Source organism: Mesoplodon densirostris, chromosome 7 (assembly GCF_025265405.1).
Source record: "Mesoplodon densirostris isolate mMesDen1 chromosome 7, mMesDen1 primary haplotype, whole genome shotgun sequence".
Classification (NCBI taxonomy): Eukaryota; Metazoa; Chordata; class Mammalia; order Artiodactyla; family Ziphiidae; genus Mesoplodon; species Mesoplodon densirostris.
In genome coordinates this window covers 25,573,008-25,587,676 of record NC_082667.1, presented here as the reverse complement: position 1 = coordinate 25,587,676, position 14,669 = coordinate 25,573,008, and the positions used below count along the sequence as shown (strand labels likewise).

Sequence of the window (14,669 nt, the reverse complement as noted above, 5' to 3'; positions counted from 1 at the left end):
CCAGCAGCTTACTATAGTCTGCACTATTCCCAACTGCCCCACCTCCAACAAGTTCATTAAAACAAATTAACAAAGATGAATGGCCTAGCCCCTAAAGACATTTGAATGGAACTCCTAAATCACACCAAATCAGTTGTATTGACCCTACCATGGAAATCTGATACAAGCCCCTAAATGCTCCTCCTACCGCCTTGGATTTTACATGCCCCAAAGCCCCTACCCTGGAATTTCTCAGAACGCCAAGTTCCATGTTTGCTCACAAGCTAACACTTCTCTAAGTAAACCAATAAGAGTCAGCAAATAAGCAGATATCAGCTCACTCCAATTTTTGTTCTCCTAAAGTCAGACAAAGAATGTGAATTAATAAAAACATTGGGGTATTAAAATTTTTTATTATAAAAATTTTCATAGACAAAAATAGAGTTAAAAGATGATTCCAAGTGGATTCATTGTAACAGTTGTTAAAAAAGTACCTGGTCTAACAAAACAAAACAAAACCCAACCCAGTCTTCTGCTTTAGCTCGTTTTATTCCCTTGGCACTAAGAGTTAAAATATTTATGCAAGTTAATAGCTTTTTACAAAAACATAGCAGGAGAGAGAGGCCATTTTCCACAAAGAAAGCACATATAATATGATCACACTTATGTTTTAAAGGTGTGTCTACACAGACACGTAAAGACAGGAAGGATGCACAATGACATACCACCTCACACCCATTAAGATGGCTATGATCCAAAAATCAGAAAATAACAAGTGTTGGAGAGGATATAGGGAAACCGCAACCCTTGTACACTGTTGGTGTGATTGTATAATGATACAACCACGGTGGAAAACAGTATGGAGGTGTCTCAAAATATTAAAAACAGAGCTACCATGTGATCTAGCAATCCCTCTTCTGGGTATGTAAACAAAAGAAAGCAGTGTCTGGAAGAGACTATTTGCATATCCATATTCTTAGCAGCATTATTCTCAATAGCCAAGAGACGATGCAACCCAAATGTCCATTGATGGATGAATGGATAAATAAGCTATGGTCCATACATACCATGGAATATTACTCAGCCTTAAAAAGGAAGGAGATCCTGTCACAAGCTACAACATGGACAAACCTTGAGGACATCATGCTAAGTGAAATAAACCAGTCACAAAAAGACAAATACTGTATGACTCTACTTATATGAGCTATCTAAAGTAGTAAAATTCATAGAAACAGAAAGTAGAGTGATTACCAGGGGCTGGAGGGAGGGAGGGAGGGAGGAAGGGGTGGGGGGGGTATTTAAGGGGTATAGAGTTTCAGATTTGCAAGATGAAAAATTTTGGAGATCTGTTTTACGACAACGTGAATATATTTAACACTACTGAATTGCACACTAAAAAATGGTTAAGAGGGTAAATTTTGTGAGTTTTTTTTTTAACCACAATTTAAAAAAATATTAAAAAATGAAAAAAAATGTAGAAGATAGAAGGATGAATACTGCTAATGTTTGGGTGTATCTCTGGGGGTAGGATCATGGAATCCATCTGCACCCTCTGGGTTGCTTTATTTTTTTTTACAATTGGATATTATCAGACAAATATAAGTAGAGATACTGCTTTTCAAAAAAAAAAAAAGTCACGTTTAACAGGGTTCTAAGGATAGGATACGGTGTTATACATTAATAAGGATTACCAGGGTGAGGTACTACTCTGTTTAGGGTAGCTGGCAAAAGAGGCTCCATCTGAGACATCTGGGCCAGAGTGCTGGCCACTGAAGTTATGCTTATTTGAAACAGAGGGAGAGCAAGAGAGATCCAAAAACACTCATATACACGTGCATACATGTAAGTAGCCAGGGCACATGACAGATTGTTGGATTGAATGAAGCATTTTCTTAGCCTCTTTTTTCTTTCTTTTCTGTTTTTAATTAAACATCTTAAATGGTGTGGGGACCCTAATGATTCTATTCTAATCTTTATTTTGGTTCTGTCTTGAACAATGCTTCTAAAGGCTGTTTTTTATACTCAGAGAGGGCCCTGCAAATTCCTGACTTTTGTATAGAGCCATAAGGTGTTTATGCATAGCTCCTTGTCTTGAGTTTTTGCATCTGTGAAATCAGAATGGGGCTTATCATCTATGTATACTCTAAATACAGACCTTCTGACTTCCTCCAAATAATATCTAAATCATTATTTCAGATAAGCAGCACTTATACTAAAGAAATATTACTCTAAGTGCTGCACTGGGAAATTTATTGGTACTTGGATAAACATTTAAAAATATTTAATAGTAACGTGTATAATGTGTTAGGAAAAAACCAATAAGCCCATCCAAAACTCAATGTCATGGACAGTATTACTCAGAACAAGGCTGAATTTTAAAAAACTGATTTCAAGAGGAATATTGAGTACAATGTAGTCAAATCAATGGACAAAATCGTAAAATGATTTTCAAATCATTAGCGGATTAAAGTATAGGAACAACTGGACAAGGGCATGTGTCTCTGCAGAGTGGAATTGGATTTGGGTGGAAGTAGCTACCCTCCCTTGCTCAGTCCCACTTGAGGTCAGAAATCTGTATTTTCAAGATGGCAGCTGCAGTTAAGGGTTACACTGCGGACTGGGAGCAGAGAAGGCCCAACTTTCTCTGGTCAAGATTATATCCAATTCCTCCCTGACCTCAGCAGTCCATGCCAATACAAGTGACCCCGGGAAAACAATTTCTACACTTTTCCATTGTGGTTCTTCTCTGTAATAGTGGCAGCAGTCAAAGAAAGATATTTTAAGCAGCTCATTAGCCACATATGGCAGATATGAACATCATCTATACATCATCATGGACAGGTGGCCTTCAGAAAAGCTTCAGAGGGGGAAATAAAAGTGGAACAAAAGAAAAGTGTGTGCCAGAGAGGACAGAATAATTGCGACTTGAACACAGATGGATAAGTGTCTCCGGGAATTCCACAGTTAGGACTAATGGCTAAAATTACCAGCTTAAACTATTTCCCATGTTCATTCTCTGAAGTGCCATAAATGGAAACAGTTATAAATTTTTTTCCCAATAAAGTGTTCATATTCTTCTTTCTAAGACACAAGAGACTAACACTCACTTAAGACCAACTGAGGAAAAACAGCATTTTACAGCCACTGTACACACCCTGAAAACCTTCATCTGCTGAGTGGAAAGGCAGCAAGTGGTGCCCGGGTTTCCCAGGCTCCCGGCACGTAGGAGAGACTGGGCTCTGTCGAGATATGTGCATATCAATGAGCTTCAGATCTAAGTCAATGCCACAGCGATCCCCAAGGAAACTGGCTAAGTGTTCATAACAGCCGGCTAACTTTGGGAATTCAGAGGACAATAGTATCTTTTTCTAATTGGATCAGAATCCTCTTTGATGTCTTTATCCCAAGTGGACCAGTTTCGGCTTCCCCACCAGCGTCTCCCACGCGGGTGAGGGGTCTGTAAGCACATTCCCAGCCTGGAAGGAGCAAGAGCTGGAGACCCCTTTGTCAGTTGACTGGCGGGTCTGCTCAGGCAGAGCACAGGCTAGGACAGAGACGGCTCCATGCTCTCTGGGGGTGGCACACAGAACAGAAAACTGTTACTTTAGCTGATCTTGATTATATTTGCTTTGAAAATTTGTTTTTAATATTATTATGCAATGCAAATGGGCTTTTAGTTGGGCAAAATGATCTGCACAGAACCATCCCTACTAGTAACTAATTTGAGTTTTGGGGTTTTTTTTTCTTTTTAAAGGTTTTGAGTGGCTTACACAAATAATACAAAGGTACATTGAAATGAATGCACTAAGAATCTGAGCTCGACTGATTTACACGTCTCAAACACAGGCCATAAATACTAATTTGCTGAGTCCCAAACCCAGCCCATATTCTAATGAACCGGGGAAGGCAGGAGGCACATCTAAGTAGACCTTAAAGCAAACCAACATTTCATTTTGCGTGAAGCCTGGTCTAAAGTCCACTGGATCAGCACCAAGGCTGAATTCCTTCTGTTCATCCAATAACCCCGCTCCCTTCCCAGTAATGAAGGAAGGAAAAGCCACAGTGTTCTAAGAGAGGACTGGGAACAATTTAGCAAAGACTTACTTGGAAACTTTTAAAACAGCTGCAAGAAGCTACATGCCTTGAGGCATAAAGATGATCTTTCCTACTTTGCAAATTGGTAAAACGTTGGCCTTGACCTGAAACCAGCCTGTTTCCTTGAGGATTCTTTTAGTCATGGTCTGTGAAGATGGCAGCCCAGCCAGGGTCGCTGGTCTCTACTCTTCTCAGAGACCAGCCGGTCATTTTGCCTTTGCCCTGCTGGAATATGGAATCCTGTATGGAATACTTCCTATGTGCCAGGGCATCTGCTAGTAAACAGACCCAATTCCTGCCTCAAGGGTCCGATAGACAATAAGCAAATATAAACTACAGACAGCAGTTGCTGATATGAAGAAAAATTAAACAAAGAGAGGATGGAGAGGGGTGGGAGAGTGGAGCTCTCTCCGAGGGAGGTCAGGGAAGGCCTCTTGGAGGAGGTGGCAGGGGAGCCGAGACTTGCACCAAGTGAGGGAGCCTGGGACGGGGCCACCTGGGTGAAGGTAAGAGCATGTACAAAGCCCTGAGGGGTGGTAACAAAGGGGTCACCCAGGAAGGCAAGGGCCAGACCACAAAGGGCATGTAGGCCACTGGAGGACTTTGGATTTTATTCCAAGTGTGATGAGCGGCCTTTGGGCATGGCAGGGCCATGGTACGCTCTGGTTTTCAGGGAGCAAGAGCGGGGGCAGGGAGACAGGTTAGGAGGCTGCAGGGGAGGAGGGAGAAGACATGGCTTAGATTAGAGAGAGATCAGTGGAAAGAGAGGGTTCTTTGAAGGCAGAGCCAACAGGCTGGCTAATGGACTGGGTGTGGGATGTGAGAGAGAAGAATGGGGGATGACTGCTGGGTTTTTGGCAGCGTGACCAGACTGTGCCATTTGCTGATGCTGGGAGGCCCTGGGCAAGAAGCAGGGTCTGGGAAGGTGATTCAGGACCCCAGTTTCGGGCATGGGGCGTTTGATACAGACTGAGAAGCAGGAGGAGTGGGGTTGGGGCGGGGGCTAGTCCAGGCTGGAGGTATAAAGTGAGGTCTCAGAACCAAATGAGACTACCCAGAGGATTAGCACAGATGAAGAGGCCTCAGGGCTGGGCGCCAGGAAGCTCCCTCAGCCCTCAGGAGGAGGAAGAACTCACAAAAGGGACTGTGAGGCAGGAGCACGGGGCCCCAGAGGCCAAGTGAAGGAACTGTTCCAGGAAGGAACGAGCGACCAGCTGTGTCGGATGCTGCTGAGACCCCCTCAAAAGGTGGGGGAAGGAATCTGCGCGTGTGCGTGCAAACACACGCACTGCGAGGGACGGGTGGAAGTAAGGATACGGCAAACGTGGTAAAACGTTAATTAACAGTTGGAGATCTCGATGAAGGAGATATGGGGATTTTTTTGTTCTATTCTTGCAACTTTCTCTACGTGTGAAGTTTTGTCAAAATAAAAGCTAAAAGGGGGAATTCCCTGGTGGTCCAGTGGTTAGGACTTGGCGCTTCCGCTGCAGGGGACCTGGGTGGGGAACTAAGATCCCACAAGCTGCGTGGCACAGCCAAAACAAAGAAACAAACAAACGAAGAAAAAAAATTGGAAGCTTTAAAAAAAAATTTAAAAGAAAAAACATGATGTTTCTGAGAGATCCAGTAAGATGAGGACCAAGAATGGACCAGTATCTGACAAGGCAGAAGTTGCTGTACCTTAACAAGAGCAACTTCATTGGGGGGCTACAGATGAAATCTTGATTGCTGATGGGTCCTTCAAAGAATGAGAAGTGAGAAACTGACAGCACTAACTATAGACAATGCTTTCTTGAGGTTTCACTATACACTGGAACACAGAAAGGGGAGGGGACCCTGAGCTCGGGATCAGTGAAAAAAATGGAAGACGGTACTTCTCTAACATGGTATATTTGTCTGCTGATAGAATGATCCAGCAGAGATGGGAGAACTACAGAAGCAAAGCTCTTCCGTAGGCTGGAGGGGGTGGGATGCTGATGCACAAGAAGAAGGTTGGCCCTAGACAGGAGGAGAGACAGGTCAGCCACTGGAGGGGTGGCAGAGTGTGGGAATTCAGATGCAGGGAGATCATTCAATTTGGCCGAGGAAATATAAGGAGATTCCCTTCTGATGGCTTCTATTTTCTCAGTGATGCATATAACAAAGTCAGCAGTTGAATGTGAAGGAGAGAGTAGGTGTTTAAGGTTTCAGAGAGAAGAGGTGTGGGGGAAAAAAAGAGTGAACTGACTATGGAATGTAGAAGGTGTGCCAAGCAAAGCAGAAGGCTCAGTTGAGGTATGTGGCCATAAATTTAACGTGAATCCAATCAGCGTGGTTGTGAGCATGTCCTTCTCAGCCACACTTCTCAGCTGCTTGGGTGATGGCATGGAGAAGGCAGACTTGGGTTCAACCAAGGTCAGAATTTTCCAGAGAGTGTAAGATAGAGTGAAAGGCAAGGCAGTGATTACAATGATGGGCCATGAAATCTAAGGTGAGTAAGGAGGGAAGAAAGGGATGAAGGGTATTCATGGGCAGTGGAGTCAATGGGTTGGAGGTCCCCCTGGAATGGAGGAACTACTTGAGTGTTAGGACCAAGAGAATTAAGCTGGAAAGACAGGAGGTGGTGGTCAGAGAGAAGGAAGCTTAAAAAGATGATTTCTGAGATGATGCAGTTATTATTGGTCATAACAAGGCCCAGAGTCTGACCCTGGGAGCAGGTGGCTGAAGTTAGATAAAGGACAAGACCACTGGAAGTGAGGGGGTGAAGGAACCAAAAGACCAGTGTCCTCTGAGGATGTTGATGCTGCCCAGAATGAGGCAGGAGTTATGCGGGAGAGAGAAGCGGTGAGGCAGGGGCCAACATCACCCAGGAAGCAGGTGCGGATGGGGCTCTGAAGATGTGCAGAGGACTGCAATGAGGGACAGAAGGTGACACAACCTGAAATTCTGTATGCTTCAAAGGAACGGGGTATTTTTTTTTTTTCTTTTCCAGAAGAAAATAGGGGGAAATGGTCTGGAAATGACAGTAAGGAGGAAGAGAGAGCTCGGACCTGTATCAAAATCCTGTGTACGTAGGGTGTGGGAGAAGTAAACAGCCACGGCTTCAGAAGGCTGTAGGGATGATAATGTCCTCCAGATTCAGGCAGATTTCAATTATAGCAAGATGGAGAAGGAAATGTTGGGGGAAAAGGAAAAAAAAGCCCTGGACTTCTGGATAACTTGCTCAAAGACCTTGAAAAATTTACCATTCATAATGAGTGAAGAAGACTTTCAGTGTTAGGCTTTTATTCACATATACAATTTAGCTATGCGTATACAGTTTACCATGCCAAAAAAACAAAACAAAAAACCCACCTTTTAGAAGTATTTCACTAAGGAAGCTAGATTTAGCTTTGGCCGTTTATGTACATGTTCATTTTATATCCTCACTTGTTAGCCTAGTACCTCGCACACAGTAGATGCTCTGTGAATTCAGAAATGAAGTTGCTTTTCCTTAAAGGTCCCTGCCTCTCTGAGGCCTTTGAGTCTTGTGCTTATTCTCTCTCTCCAGTCTTTTCAACTACATATTTTTTAAGTAGTTAAAGAAATGCCGGCCAAATTCTGGTTAACTTTTTCTAATGTGCTGTAGAGTAGAAGGTCTTAATATGAAAACAAAACCACACTGGAGAATTTTCAAGCTGAGTGTAAACAGACAATTTATCCTATTTTTATTATCTCACTCAGCCTCAGAGAGGCTAAGTGACTTACCCAAGATCACACATGGCGTGTAAGAAACGGAACCAGAACCCAGGGCTCTTGGCTATCAACCACTCCAACATACATCACAAAACATATGCCCACATTTCACTGCAACATGATTGACCAGACTCAATCACTCATGGCATACCCTTGGCATAAAACTCAGGTCTTAATTTCTACCTTTAAAATACAGAAGATTACAGGAAAAAGAAAAAACAACCAAAACAACAACGAAAAAAACTTGGGAGGAAAATCTCATTTCTTTTCTCTTTCAAACCAACTACTTTAAAAAGCCATTTTACTTTCTCGTCTTCCCATAAGAAACAGCATTCGGCTTGGGTACAACAAAGCAAAAGAGTTTAGAGTTTCCTACGTACAACTGGGCCTGCATAAATGTTTAAGTTAATAAAGATCCCTGTTCTAATTTTATTCTTGGTGCTTCTTCACCCTCTTTCAAATTCTGGTCCTTGAATGGTCTGAGTGATTGAAGACGCAGCTTAAGGTTTCATAGGAGCTTCTCAGGGACGTTTGCATTAATCCTCTGCTCTGTGCAATGTAGAAAACATTAAGTAAAATTGTCTGAAGTTAAAATATGTACTTAATTCCCACTACAGGGGATGGATCTTTTTAGCAGATGTTTTTCTGGAATGGCTGGTGATTGTAAAATAGGAAGAATTAAAAGAATCTAAATCAAAGCAGGTAAAGAGAACGGCTTGGGCAAGGGTTTGGACTGGGAAGCAGGAATGGCACATCAATTAAATTTCCAGACTATTGCTTATGAAAAAGAAGCTGTCTTCGGATTGTTTCTAGGACATGGCTATACACAGTGGCCATGGACCAGAGAAAATGAACCCAAACTGATGTTAAAAAGAAAAAAATTTAAGCAAGACGTTTCTGTGATGTTTAAACCAAGATCTCTGAGGGTATTGGGCTCCCTGGTTAAGAAGGATTGCGTGTTTGTTTGGGAAGTCGTGACAGCGTAGTCCTCGCGGAAAACAATGAAGGCGGTTGTCGGCAAAGCCCAACGAGGCTTCGGCTCCACCAGGGCCCTGCCAGCCCGCCACTCCTGATGGGAGTTTTCGGCCAGCAAAGGAACCCTGCCTGAGCCTGAGGAAGGCGGGCCATTCCATTTGCAACCGGCATTTTTCCCAGGCTCAAACTGACAGCAGCTACTTTGGGCCCTCATGCCGAGAGACTGCTCATCTGGGGCTCCCACTCTGCATTGCTCTTACATGCGGAGGAAGAGAGAAGCGGGCCATCTGGGTGGGGCAGCAGAGGGTGGCCAAGGTTGGCATCCCGGCTCCACCACTGACCAGCTCTAAGAGCTGGGGTCAGCTCATTAGCTCCTCCGTGTTCCAGCTCTGTCTGTAAAATGGGAATAATATTACTACCTACTTCACAGAACCACTGGGAAGATTAAATGAGACAAGGGTAGAGTAGGTGGTACAGTGCCTGGCACCCAGTCAGCGCTCTCTGCCTCTTAGTCACGAGGGGCGGGCAGGGAGGGGCGGAGGTTGAAGGTGAGGGATGCAAGCACCTCCAAGGTAAGGAAGGGGCTTCCTGTATGGCTCTCAAACATATATTGTTTTCTTTTAGAGGAGCTATTATACAGCCCGCTGAATCTAACTGCCATGCTAACTCAGCATGAATACCCCTACATTAAGAATCATGTCACACTCTTGTTTCACAAGTCGCGGAAACCCAAATCAGACTGCATTCAGCTTTGGGTGGTGGGAGACACACTGAAGGCCTTTCAATTTCCCAAGCCATGATCAGAATGAAATGTTCTCACATCAGGCGTTTCACATTTTAGAATTCAATTACAAAACCCTACCATTTAGCTTGTTAGGCTGACTGCCCCACCCCAGAAAGAGCGACAAAAGACGATCTTTATAGCCACGCTCCAAGTTCCAGTGCTATAAATCACTGGTTATCGGGTGGAGTGGAACTCATTAATATAAACGAGAAGGCTGAAAGGCACCCATTAGCATGCTATGAATTTGTTTGACGATCTACGGCAGGGCAAGAGCTAAAATCGTTAGGCTGGGCAATACGGCATCTCACGCAGAAGAATGAGCTGGTCCCATTAATTTTTGTCTTGGGCTTGCCAAATGTAATTGGGCATAATCAGAGCTCATACATCTCCTCATAGCGTTTTCAGCCTTTCTTTCAAAAGAAGATTGGGGGTGGGGATGGGCTCAAACTCTGGGTACTCAACAAAGGTAACCAACGAGAAGAGGTTTTAAGTTGCAACAACCCGCTTAAGGACTGGAAGTGCTTCTACCCTTCTGTTTCCCTTCCTTTGCTCTGCCTTTCTTGTGTGTTCCTTTCTCATGAAATGAACGTGAATCATAAACTCTTTTCCAGTTGGGTTAACTTTACCTAAACATCCAGCCATCCCAGTTGGGAAGGGAGGAGGGGAGAATCCATTCTATCCCAGCGGTAGAGATGATTGTGCCCAGTCTTTGTCAATAATGAGGGGGTAGGAGGGAAGGAGAGAGGGTGAAGCAACTTTATCTACTTTATCAACTTTATCTGTGGTCTCATGTCTTTGTGTCCAATTGCAGTGTATTTCTATAGCTGGTTAGCCTTCCAGCCCCCAGAGCTGTTACAGAAAAGCAACTCACAGACTTGAAGGCCTCTGACAGCATCTTGGCTCACCTGGGTCACTTGTGGGCAAAAAGAACATCAGAGTTAGAGGGAGCTGCCCACATGCTCCTAAACACACCTCCTTTCCCGTGGTTAGTGCTGTTCAAAGGACACCCCACCCCCCACCCCATCATGCCATCAAATAAACTGAAGACAAAAATTGTGTTTTCAGAGTTTTTCAGAGAATGGGATTACAAATAAAGGGTCTGTGGAACGGAACTGAATCTTCCAACGATCACCTTGACCACATCAATTATTTTTTTTAATCTAAGTCAATGAATGTGTACTTTTCCTGCTCATCAAAAAGCTAGAATAAAATAAGCTATGAGGATATATTTTACAATGCAGGGAATATAGCCAATATTGTATAATAACTATAAATGGAGTATAAAATATAAAAATTGTGAATCATTACGTTGTACACCTGTAACTTATATAATATTGTGCATCAACTATCCTTCAAAAAAATCCAAAAAACCCCCCCACCCCTCAAAGAAACCTAGCATAAACAGCAAGCTTGAGTAAATTGGTACATCACAACCACCAGCAGAGCATGAAGGCCTAGCCTCAAAGCTGAAAGGGAGAGAAGCAAGAAAGGCCTGTGAGCTTTGCTATGTGTTAAACACATCTGTTTCAGCATCACCCTCTTCTAACAATCCAAAGAGGGAGCCACTTCTGAGGATTCAGAACTCTTCCGTTTCTCCTCACTATAGAACACTTAACGTTGGAAAACATTTCAACATGTTTTTATGCTCAGGGCATAAAATTTGGCAAAAAGTAGAAAGTATAGGGAAGAAATGAAAATCATGTGTGTTTCCACCGCCCTGAGATAATCACTAGTTAATACTCTGGCCTATTTTCACACATATGACATTTATGTATGTTATTCTAGAACTGGACCATGGCATATATAGTGTCCTGTCTCTGCCCTCTTGCCAGCCATGCCTGGACATTTGAGGAGCATTTTTCTATGCCATTACATTTCCTTCAAAAATGTATTCGTTTTCCCTCCCTCCCAGCACCTCGAGGTTTGCAGGAGCTTAGTTCCCCAACCAAAGATTGAACCCGGGCCCCAGCAGTGAAAGCACCAAGTCCTAACCACTGGACCGCCAGGGAATTCACCAAAAATGTATTCTTTAATGGATGGTGGTAAAGGCTGTACATCACTGTGAGTGTACCTAATGCCACCAAACTGTACACCTGAAAAAGTTTAGAATGGTAAATTTTATGTTATGTATATTTTACCACAATAACCAAAATACAAAAAAAGCAGTGTTTCTTGTGTGACGCCTATGCATTCCAAGTTATATAAATAAACACATGCAATTTTGTTTAAAAAAAAAGTATTTGATGGCTGGATAAATTTTACCATATCCAAGTGCTATGATTAATTTAACCATTCTCAGATGATAGATAGGATTTTAATCTCTCTCTGGCTTCTTTACTAAAATTAAACTCTTACCTTCCTATCTGAAACCCATGACCAGATAGATTCAAACCTATCAAGAGACATTCTACTGGGGAAACTTGACAGCAGGCATTCCTGCATAAAAGTCTCTGGCAAGAGAAGGTCTGCTGGTTCCCCAGGCCCCAGAGGGGCTCAAGCAACAGCCAGAAGTGTTACCAAGGCTTGAAATCAACTATTGGTCTGCCCACTATTTCTGTCACCAACTTGTGCCAGTGTTTGTGTCCTTGTGAAAACCTGGGGGCAGCAAGCAAAGCAAGATGCTCTCTGTGACCAGCTAATGCTAAGGAGCCTCCAACCCTCAGAAACAGGACCTCTTGAACTCTGGTACCCAAAGCCCCCATCAGAAGGAGAGCTGGGACATTCCTGGCAGTTTGGTTTATTACCCAGAGGCCTTATAGATTCACCAGGGGGTTCTAAGCTACCCAGCAGGTCTGGAGCTGTCAAGTCTCCAGTCCTAAAAGGAACTTTATCTGTAGATCTGTATCTTGGGTTGGTGCTTCTCTGGGAGGGTTAAGATCGGCACCTGATAAGACACCTCCAATTCAATTTCCTGCCTCTGGCCCGGATTTATTCCTGATGGGTTTCATTCCCAACATTCCTGTCCCTTGATTTAAGGCAGAGGCCTCAGGATACTTTCTCAGGTGGGAGCCAGACAGAGAGACCACACAGTTAGCATCGCCCCCTCCCCACGATCCTATTGGATGTGTGGTATTTAGGAAGATGACAGCAGTCAACTCACTTCACTGGTCAAGAGGGAGAGCCACGGGAAGAGGTGGAAAGGTCACTTCCTGTGCTGAGCACTTCCTCGGAGTGGCACCCAACCACAGTCAGCCAACCATCAACCGCTAATTGCTTACAAAGGTTTCCTTTCTAACTCCATCTACCATTTTTATCAACCAGTCAAGCACGTGTTACTTTACACCATGATAAGAGGATCAGAAACAGCCTCCTCACAGCTAAGGCGATCAGAATCAGTTGCAAGGAAGACATGGGTGGCACAGCGTGGAAGCTTCCTGTCTAGAGGAGGAAGAGATCAAATGTTTTCTTCTTAAGCTGCCAACGCTAATGCACACTCTATCTTGACAGTGGAGTTGTACTTTACATGCATTTAACATACATGAACAATGCAAATATACACACGTGAAAGAAAAAAACACTAGTAATAAATACTTGCATGAAACTAATTATGTGCCAGCACTGTTGTGAGCACTTCTTATAAATGAATTCATTTAATCTTCCTAATAACCTATGAGGTAGGCATGATTCCCATTTCACAGATAAAAAAAATAGACAGAGGTCAAGTAACTTGTCCATGGACACACAGCTAGGATATGGTAGGGCCAGGATTCGAACCCAGGCAATCCAACTGCAGAGGGCTCTTAACCAACCACATGGCCGCAGTGCCCCTGCCAACTGGCGTTTGTGCTGCCCTCCCCTCAAAGGGTGAGGGCCCCAGAGTGAATGTGGACAGGACCATGAACCTGTGCTCCCTGCTGGCTCAGTTCCCGGGTGCCTCTCATGGTGTACATTACGGGCCATTAAAGAGAGTTTCGGCAGAAATGTTGGCCGCGTGCAGTTTCTGCTGTGTGCACCGACATCAGAGGCTCACCCCTGAGTAAGGTTAGGACTCGTCGGAGCAGAGTCTGGGATGACACATAAGTGCACAGCAACCACGTCAGAGCACACATCTCGGGCTCAAGAAAACGTGCACTCTGAATGAAGACCCCACATAGGTGCAGGTGATCTGGAAGAGGTCCTGCATCTGCAGGTTGAAAATCAAAATGTTAAGCTGAGTCTCCACACTAAACTCAGCGACACAGCCGCGAGGCCTCTGGGGCCCATCCGTTCATTCCTGGCGGTGTTTTCCCAAGATTTGTGAGTGGGGAAGCCCTTACCGGACAAGCTGCTGGCTCGTGCACACGTTCTCTCTCACACATGGGTGTTTTCTCTCCAAAAAATAAAACCTTGCAGTTTGAAACATTTGATACTCACGAAGGCATCACCAGGAAGGCAATAACATTGCATGCACCTCTTTTCCAGTAAACTGAAAAATTGAGTGACCAGAGCAGCTGAGATTTTTTTTTTTGCCTTCCTGGCCAAAAATAATCTTGCACGTCATATAAATGAATATTCTACTGGTGGCTTTGAGGCTTGACCGGAAATAAGTGAAGTAAAGGAATAGGAGGTTTATGATAAAGACCTGCTATCTCAGTACATTTCATTCATGATGATTTCTGACTTCAGAGACAGTTAAAGGACAGGACCAAAGGACTAGAATTTTACTTTTTTCCCCTTCCAACTTTTCACTTTGAAAACGTTCAAACTTACAAAGAAATGGAAAAGATAGTACAATGAAAAGCACATACCCTTCACCTAGATTCACCAGTTGCTAACATGTTGCCACATTTATTTTTTCTTTTTTGCTGAACCATTTGAAAGGTGCAGATACGCAGCTTCCTCTATTGATAATTCAGCATGTATCGCCTAAGATGAGAGACATTCTTCTGTCTAAGACTGCCATTCTCAAGAAAATGCATATTGACACAATGTTATCTAATATTTATTTTTACATTATATTTACTTCTGATACAATTATAATTAATAATATATTAATGTTATAAGGTAAATATATGTACTTGGAATATAACTATATAATTACATTTACTTCTAAGAGTCAGTAAAACCTCATTTAAATAAAATGACACAACTTGGATTCAATTAAATTGTTAGAGGGAAAAATATCTCTAAAATGTACCAGAGC

General features: G+C 43.3%; 2 protein-coding genes across 3 annotated transcripts in view; both read right to left on the bottom strand.

Moving 5' to 3' along the window:
• CD59 (CD59 molecule (CD59 blood group)) overlaps positions 1-10,393 on the bottom strand; it is a 519,147-nt gene extending 508,754 nt beyond the window's left edge. The window contains exon 1 of the mRNA XM_060103250.1: positions 10,381-10,393. The gene's annotated coding sequence lies outside the window, so the exon portion shown is untranslated. The remainder of the gene's footprint in view (positions 1-10,380) is intronic.
• ABTB2 (ankyrin repeat and BTB domain containing 2) overlaps positions 1-14,669 on the bottom strand; it is a 180,861-nt gene that overhangs the window by 121,204 nt on the left and 44,988 nt on the right. The window lies entirely within an intron of this gene.